Raw genomic sequence first — 8432 nt, 5'->3', positions numbered from 1 at the left:
GCATAGACAAGTGGCTCAGGCTGGTGCACTGGGAAGAACCCAGAGGGATGGGATGGGGAGGGAGGTGGGAGGGGGGTTCAGGATGGGGACCACATGTAAATCCATGGCTGATTCATGTCAATGTATGGCAAAAACCACTACAATACTGTAAAGTAATTAGCCTCCAACTAATAAAAATAAATGGAAAAAAAAATAAAGTCACTTGGAGGACTTCCCTTGTGGTCTAGTCGTTAAGAATCTGCCTGTCAATTCAGGGGACATGGGTTCGATTCCAGGGTTGGGAAGATCCTACAAGCCTCGAGGGAGCTATGCCTGTGTGCTGCAACTACTGAGCCCTTGTTCTAGTGCGTGAGAGCCGCAACTGTTGAGCCCATGCCCCGCGACTACATAAGCCCGAGTGACCTAGAGCCTGCGCTCCACAATGAGAGAAGCCACCACAATGAGAAGCCAATGCATCACAACCAGCGAGTGGCCCCCACTCTCCTCAACTAGGGAAAGCCCTCTTGCAGCAACAAGGACCAATGCAGCCAATAAATCAATTTTAAAAAGCCATTTGGAATAGTCCCTCTCTGTGTGGTTATGCCACCAACTGGATACGTGGTTAAGTTGAATTGGTTCTTGGCTTTAAATTTCTTTAAATTTAATTTTGTTTCATAACTATATTAAATATTTCCATCATTCCAGAGTTTAAACTAAAAGAAGATGTAATTAAACACATATATTTTCTATCCTTATTCCCTCGAGCCTATCCTTCCTTCTTCCATAGGTAACTATTTTTAAAATTGTGTGATTTATCATTCCACTTAACGATATATATAGGCAAATGTATGTATACATCCAGTTTTCTCTACCTGTGCATAGATAAATGGTAGCATACGAAGACACTTTTGTCTACCTTGCTTTTTTCACTTAATCCTGATGATGATGCCATTTTAATATATAAAGATGTTTCTCATTTTTTTTCAGTTTTGTATTTCTACCACGTGTAAACATGTCACAGTTTAGTCAATGCTTCCCTTTTTAATGCATTATTGGATTGTTTCCAGGATTTCAATAATACAAAGAATGCAGTTGTGAATAGTCCCATGCAAACGTTTTTCTTACTTGTGCCAGTAAATGTTTGTGATAGATTCTTAGAAGTAGGATTTCTGAGTCAAATGCACATGTAATTTTGCCAGATACTGCCAAATTTTCTGCCATTAGCAGTTGTTGTGTTTTGTACCCTCATAAGCACACAGGAAAGTGTACATGTGCCAAACAGCTTCCTAAAAGAGTATTGTCAAACTTTGGAACATTTGCCAAACTTATAGGTGAGAAATGATATTGTAGTATTGATTTGTATTATTTTTCTTTTTTTGTATTTTTTTTTTTATGAATGAGATTGAATATCTTTTCATATAGTTCACAGACAGCATTACTTTTTTTGTGATATCTCTAATCCACTTGATATATGGGATTTTGGTCTTTTGTATTTTATAAGCTTTTTATGTGCCAAATATAGTAATCTTTTCTCTATGATAAATATTGCAAAATTTTTCCCAATTAGGAATTTTTCTATTTTCTTCATTGTAATTTTTTAAATGTTTTTATTTGTTTATTTTGGGGCTATGCTGGATCACTGTTGCTGCATGTGAGCTTTTTTCTAGTTGCAGCAAATGCAGGCTACCCTCTAGATGTCATGTCCTGGCTTCTCATTGTGGTAGCTTCTCTTATCAGAGCCGGGCTGTAGGGTGTGTGGGTTTCAGGAGTTGCCACACATGGGCTCAGCAGTTGTGGTTCCTGGGCTCTAGAGCACCGGCTCAATAGTTGTGGTGCAGGGGCTTAATTTCTCTGCTGCTTGAGGGATCTTTCTGCAACAGGGTTCAAACCCATGTCTCCTGCATTGGCAGGTGGATTCCTTACCACTGAGCCACCAGGGAAGTCCTTATTGGAATTTTTATCATGTAATTTAAAATTTGTTGTTGTTGTTCAGTCACTAAACCTTGTTTGACTCTTTGTGACCTAGGGGACTGTAGCCCACTAGGCTTCTCTGTCCATGAGATTTGCCAGGCAAGAATACTGAAGTGGGTTGCCACAGCCTTCCCCAGGGGATCTTCCTGACCCAGGGATCAAACCAGTGTCTCCTGTATTGGCAGGCAGATTCTTTACCACTGAGCCACCAGAGAAGCCCATTTTGAAATTACTTTGTGAAATACTTATTAATCTTTTTCTTATGTTTCTGAATAGGAAGTTTTCTCTACTCCCATGAAGAAATTAATTATTTTCCTCTTTTTACATTAAAACTCTAATCCCATTAGAATGTCTCCGGTATACCTTGTATATGGTATGAGGGTTGAGTTCAGTTGTGTCTTTTGCCACAAGATTATCTTCTTCTAGTCTAAATTAATAAATATACATGGCTGATTATCAGTGCCGCGCCTTCAGTTTTATTCATGTGTGTGTAAATGACCAGAAACTTAGAGTATGATAAAGTCCTGCACTTGGAAACACTAAAAACAAAAAACAAGCTATGATATCCCTCTTTCATGCTTTTTGTGAATATTTGATGTTTCATGTATGACTATGCTCTCATGCTAAGTGAAATACTCATATTTCGGAAACTTCCCTGGTGATCCAGTGGCTAAGACTCCACCCTCCCGAGGCAGGCAGCCCAGGTTTATCCCTGGTCAGGGAACTAGATCCCACATGCTACAACTAAGAGATTGCATGCTGCAACTAAAGATCCTGTGAGCCACATTTAAGACCCAGTGCAACCAAATATAGAAATAAAAATTTTAAAAAAGAAATACTCATATTGAGTTATCTAGGTACCCTTCCCTTGAAAAGTTCTAGAGAAACACTAAGGAAATTATAGTTATCAACTTTACTTTTTCTAGATTATTTGAGATTCAATTTCTTTTGGTAGTATTTTAAAAAATTTCATCACCAGTCTTCCTTCATTTCAATAGACTTTATTAATTCTTTATAAATTATTTTTATTATATTTTAAATTGAATGCTTGTTAATGACTTAGCATCAATATTACTCTCACCACTAAATGCCCACAAATACTAAATTGTAGAATTTAATATTTCAGGAATGTTTCAAGAACCAACCCCATCAAAATTTCCACTTAGTTCAAAAGTTATCTTATGAAAGCAGAGTAGTAAGTTAGAGTTTTGCTCAAAGACTGATTATCATGAATTGAAGTACTTGTTATCTTTTATGCTTATAGTACCATATTTGGCAACAGGGTAATGTAAAGTGTAGCAATATATTTTCTACCTCTTAGGATGTCAAAGATTAGTGAAGGAGATAAGCAAACTATTAAACTAATGACAGTATTAATCAGATTGTGTGGTGCTTTTTTTCTCTTTTTTAAAGCCCCGATTGTGATTATTGTTGTTGTTCAGTCCCTCAGTTGTGTCCACCTCTTTGCACCCCCACGGACTGCAGCATACCAGGCTTCCCTGTCCATCATCTCCCAAAGCTTGCTCAAACTCATGTCCATTGAGTCGGTGATGTCATCCAACATGGCTTACTTATATTGTGGTTACAAGCAGTTGCAAAATTAATATAAAGGTTGAGTCAGGAGTAGTTTCACAAAACTAGTAACATTTGCTCTAGGCATTAAAGGACGAATACAATACAGGAAGATGAGATGGAGGGCAAGGGCATTCCAGGCAGGAGGCACAGGATGAAAAAAGGCAGAGAAGTAAGTGTAAACATAGCACAAGTGGAAGTGGGATAGAAAATGGTAGATGTATAGCCAAGAGAGGAACACAGCGATAGTGGATGTTTTTAGTGGAAGATGGGGAGGAAATAAATGATACAAAACAAGTGACAGTTGAATATGGAAGTGGATCAACTAGTTTATGAAATGTAGACTAGAGAATAAAAATGCAAAGGACTGAGGAAGAGGTATCATAGTTATTATTTAAGGGCTAAGCAGAAGAAGAATAATTAACATTTCGTAATAAAATCCATTGGGAAAGTATTGAGTTTTGAAGACTCATATTATTTTTTTCCATTTATTTTTATTAGTTGGAGGCTAATTACTTTACAATATTGTAGTGGTTTTTGTCATACATTGACATGAATCAGCCATGGATTTATATGTATTCCCCATCCCGATCCCTGCTCCCACCTCCCTCTCCACCAGATTCCTCTGGGTCTTCCCAGTGCACCAGGCCCAAGCACTTGTCTCATGCATCCAGCCTGGTTATATTATTTTAATTTGCTTATTTCTTTAACTTAAAAATTCCTGGACTTCATTTTTGAGTAATTTTAGGTTTACAGAAAAATTGAGAAGCCAATACAAAGTTTCCGTATACTCCTTTCCTTAATCCTTCCGTTTCCCCTATTATGTATTAGCATCTTGCAATTGGTGGGTACATTAGTTAAAATTGATGAACCAGTATCAACACATTAATATTTACTAAAGTCCATAGTTTATAATAAGGTTCAGTCTTTGTGCATATTACTCTGGTTTTTTTTTAAATTTATTTATTTACTTATTTACTTTTTATGCTGGGTCTTCCCTGCTTTGTTCAACTTCCTCGAGTTGCAGTTAACAGGGGCTACTCTTTCTTGTGGTGAAGAAGAAATGTGGTGGCTTTCTCAATGTGGTGGCTTCTATTTTTGTGGAACACAGGCTCCAGGCGCTCAAGTTTCAGTAGCTGCAGTGTGCAGGCTCCAGTGTGTGGGCTTCAGTAGCTGTGGCACATGGACTTTAGTTGCTCAAGGCATATGGAATCTTCCCAGACAAGGGATCGAACCTGTGTCCCCTGCATTGACAGGCAGATTCTTATCCACCATACCAGGGATGTCCTCTGTATTCCTTTTTTACTGTATTCTTGATGTTCTTTCTCACTTTAGACATATATTTGATAATGATAACTCATTTGATAACTCATGTCTTGCTCTTCCTTATGGTGATATTTTATGTCATATTTTATTTTACTTTTTATGTCATAATTTAAAATAAATTTTGAAATTAATATATCTTTTCTTGAGAATGGGAATTACAAATCTGTCTCCTCTGTCTTCACTTCTGGTTTCAGGGAGCTATTCCTCACTAGTCATCAGCAGGTATCAGAAAAAGGAATATTGACAAATACTTCTAATCACACTTCTAGTATTTTCTACTTCCAATTTATTTTTATTTTTTTCTACTTCCAATTTAAATAAACTATGAGTGTCACATTTTTTTCTTCCTTTGAAAATAAGTATTTTATATGGGACACAGACACTAAATGTTAATAGTGTTTATTTCCATGTAGATTATGAGTAGTTTTTAGTTTATGCTTTAAACTTTTCTGTATTTTTCCAGAAATAACATCAATATTTTATAATTGGAAAATATGTGTTAGAGGTAATCACTCGTTTGTACAAAAATTTTGTTTGCTTTATTTTTAAATTTTTTTGTGGTAAGAACACTTAACATGAAACCCACTCTAAGATATTTTTGTTTACAATATATTATGTTGACTACAGGTACAATGTTGTACAGTAGAACTGATTCATTTTGTTTAACTGAAAAGTTATGATCATTCTTTGATTCTATGAATGTATTTTAGAAACCTCATATAAGTGTACTCATGGCAATACTTTTCTTTCTGTGACTGACTTATTTCACTTAGTATAATGCTTTCAAGGTTCATTCATGTTGTCGCATATGAGGCAGTTTGTTCCACAGAGGTTTGTGAGCAGGTTTGCAGGATATAAGAAACATATCTGACACAAATAAAAAAATGTTTTGCTTTTGTGAAAATACAGAAGAAAAATCTAATGTTATATTACAATGAAAATACATTATATGTTAACAATGGAATCTTTCTATGGAAGCCCTTAGAAATAAAAGGAAAATTAAGGCCAAAGCAAAAGTCATGTCATGACTTAAGAGCACTTTACTTCTATAGGTACAAAATCTATTAACTTGAACAATGGGACTTCTGTCCATAAGAGTATGAAATATTCTGAATGGATAGAAGACTCCAACTGTAAACTGATGGACTTATGTGGTCTAAGAGCAATTGAGAGTTTCTACCCTTAAGAAAAGAGTTCTCATGTTACAGCAATTAAGGCTGTGAAAAATGTATAGAACAGATTGTGTTTCACTGTTTTTATGAGTGAAACAGCTTGTATGGTTTGTTGAAGGTGGGTTAATACTGTGGGAATCTTTATTCCATTCACAACTCTGAATATGTACTTATGGTATTTATACATATAGAGCTTAAGTGTCACCATCTGTACATGGATAATTTTTACCTATGAACTACTGGTTCCAATGTATTGTTTTGACATTATACACTATAATTGACTTAAACAGAAGTAAATACCACAACAGTTGGTGCACTAAAACAAAATTCAGCCCAATAATTTCCATAGTATTGTGAAATCTAGTATATTCATCACCCAAGTTAGTTTGCTACACAGTCAAAGTAAAACCTTGGGAAAGTAAGAATGAGATCTATTTAGACAGTATCATCACTCACTTGACAGAAATCGTAAGTAAAATCAATTGATACTCTGGAGTTTAAGAAAGCTACATAGACCTAGAATTCCCAAAATTCATAAAGTATGGTTGTTGGATGATATTTATGACCTCCCTTTGCATTTCTATTCTACTCTTTCTTTTTAATCATGGTACAATATAACTTGTTTAAAATTTTTTCAAGAACTGAAGATTCAAATTAAAAGCAAAACTTCTTGGGATTATAAATGCAATCTAAAAAATATAAGCATAAGATATGGGAAATTTTTTATAATTTATAATTTTTTAGACATTTTACTAGCAATCAAGGCATAATAGGTACCAAATAATTAAATTCCAGCTGCAAAGGACTGTTTGAAAACTTATTTTAAAAGTTTCATAAACAGCTTCTCATAATCGTAACACTTTCCACCAGTTAAAAAAAGGAGAGAGGGATATACAGACAGCTCATGCAGTTCAATATCAAAAAAACAAAAAACCCAATAAAAAAATAGAAGGAAGCTCTAAATAGACATTTCTCCAAAGAAGATACACAGATGGCCAAAAAGTACATTAAAATGATCAACATCACTAATTATTAGTAAATGCAAATCAAAATTACAATGAGGTATCACTTTATACCAGTCAGAAGGGCCATCATAAAAAAATCTACAAACAATAGATGGATGATGGAGAGGGTGCGGAGAAAAGGGAACCTTCATACACTGTTGGTTGGAATGTAAGTTTGTGTAGCTACTATGGAGTACAAATGGAGGTTCCTTAAAAAATTAAAAATAGAACTACCATGTGACCCAGCAATCTCATTCCTGGGCAAACACCTGGAGAAAACCATAATTCAAAAAGATACAAGCACCCCAATGTTCACTGCAACACTATTTACAATAGCCAGGACATGGAAGCAGGAATGGATAAAGACGATGTGGTACATATATACAATAGAATATTACAGAGCCTTAAAAAAGAGCAAAATAATGCCATTTGCAGCAACAAGGATAGACCTAGAGATTGTCATACTGAGTGAAGTAAGTCTGACACAGAAAGACAAATATCATATGATATCTCTCACATATTGAATCTAAAAAAAGAGTACAAACGAACCTACTTACAAAACAGAAGTAGAATCACAGATGTAGAAAACAAATTTATGGCTACCAAGGTATAAGGGAGGGGATAATGAAACAGAGAAATAGGGAGATTGAAACTGACATACAGACACTGCTGCTAAGGCGCTTCAGTCGTGTCCGACTCTGCGCGACCCCACAGACGCCAGCCCACCAGGCTCTCCCGTCCCTGGGATTCTCCAGGCAAGAACACTGGAGTGGGTTGCCATTTCCTTCTCCAATGCATGAAAGTGAAAATTGAAAGTGAAGTCGCTCAGTCGTGTCCGACTCTTAGCGACCCATGGATCGCAGCCTACCAGGCTCCTCCGTCCATGGGATTTTCCAGGCAAGAGAACTGGAGTGGTGTGCCATTGCCTTCTCCAGTATATACACTACTATATATAAAATAGATAACCAATAAGAACCTACTGTACAGCACAAGGAACTCTACTCGATACTCTGTAATGCTCCAAATGGGAAAAGAATCTTAAAAAGAGTGGATATGTGTATTTATTGTTGTTGCTTAGTCACTAAATCATGTCTGACTCTTTTGTGACCCTATGGACTGTAGCCGGCCAGGCTCCTCTGTCCATGCAATTTCTCAGGCAAAAATACTGGAGTGGGCTGCCATTTCCTACTCTAGAGGATCTTCCCGACCCAGGGATCAAACCTGCATCTCCAGCTTGTGAGGTGGATTCTTTACTGCTGAGCTACCTGGGGAGCCCCAGATATATGTTTATGTATATGTATAACTGATTCACTTTGTTATACACCTGAAACTAACACAACATTGTAAATCAATTATATTCTAATAAAAAATTAAAAAACAAAATTAGTACAAAAAACTTTTGCCCAGT

This window comes from Cervus canadensis, chromosome 2 (assembly GCF_019320065.1).
Source record: "Cervus canadensis isolate Bull #8, Minnesota chromosome 2, ASM1932006v1, whole genome shotgun sequence".
Taxonomy (NCBI): domain Eukaryota; kingdom Metazoa; phylum Chordata; class Mammalia; order Artiodactyla; family Cervidae; genus Cervus; species Cervus canadensis.
This window is presented reverse-complemented; position numbering follows the sequence as displayed.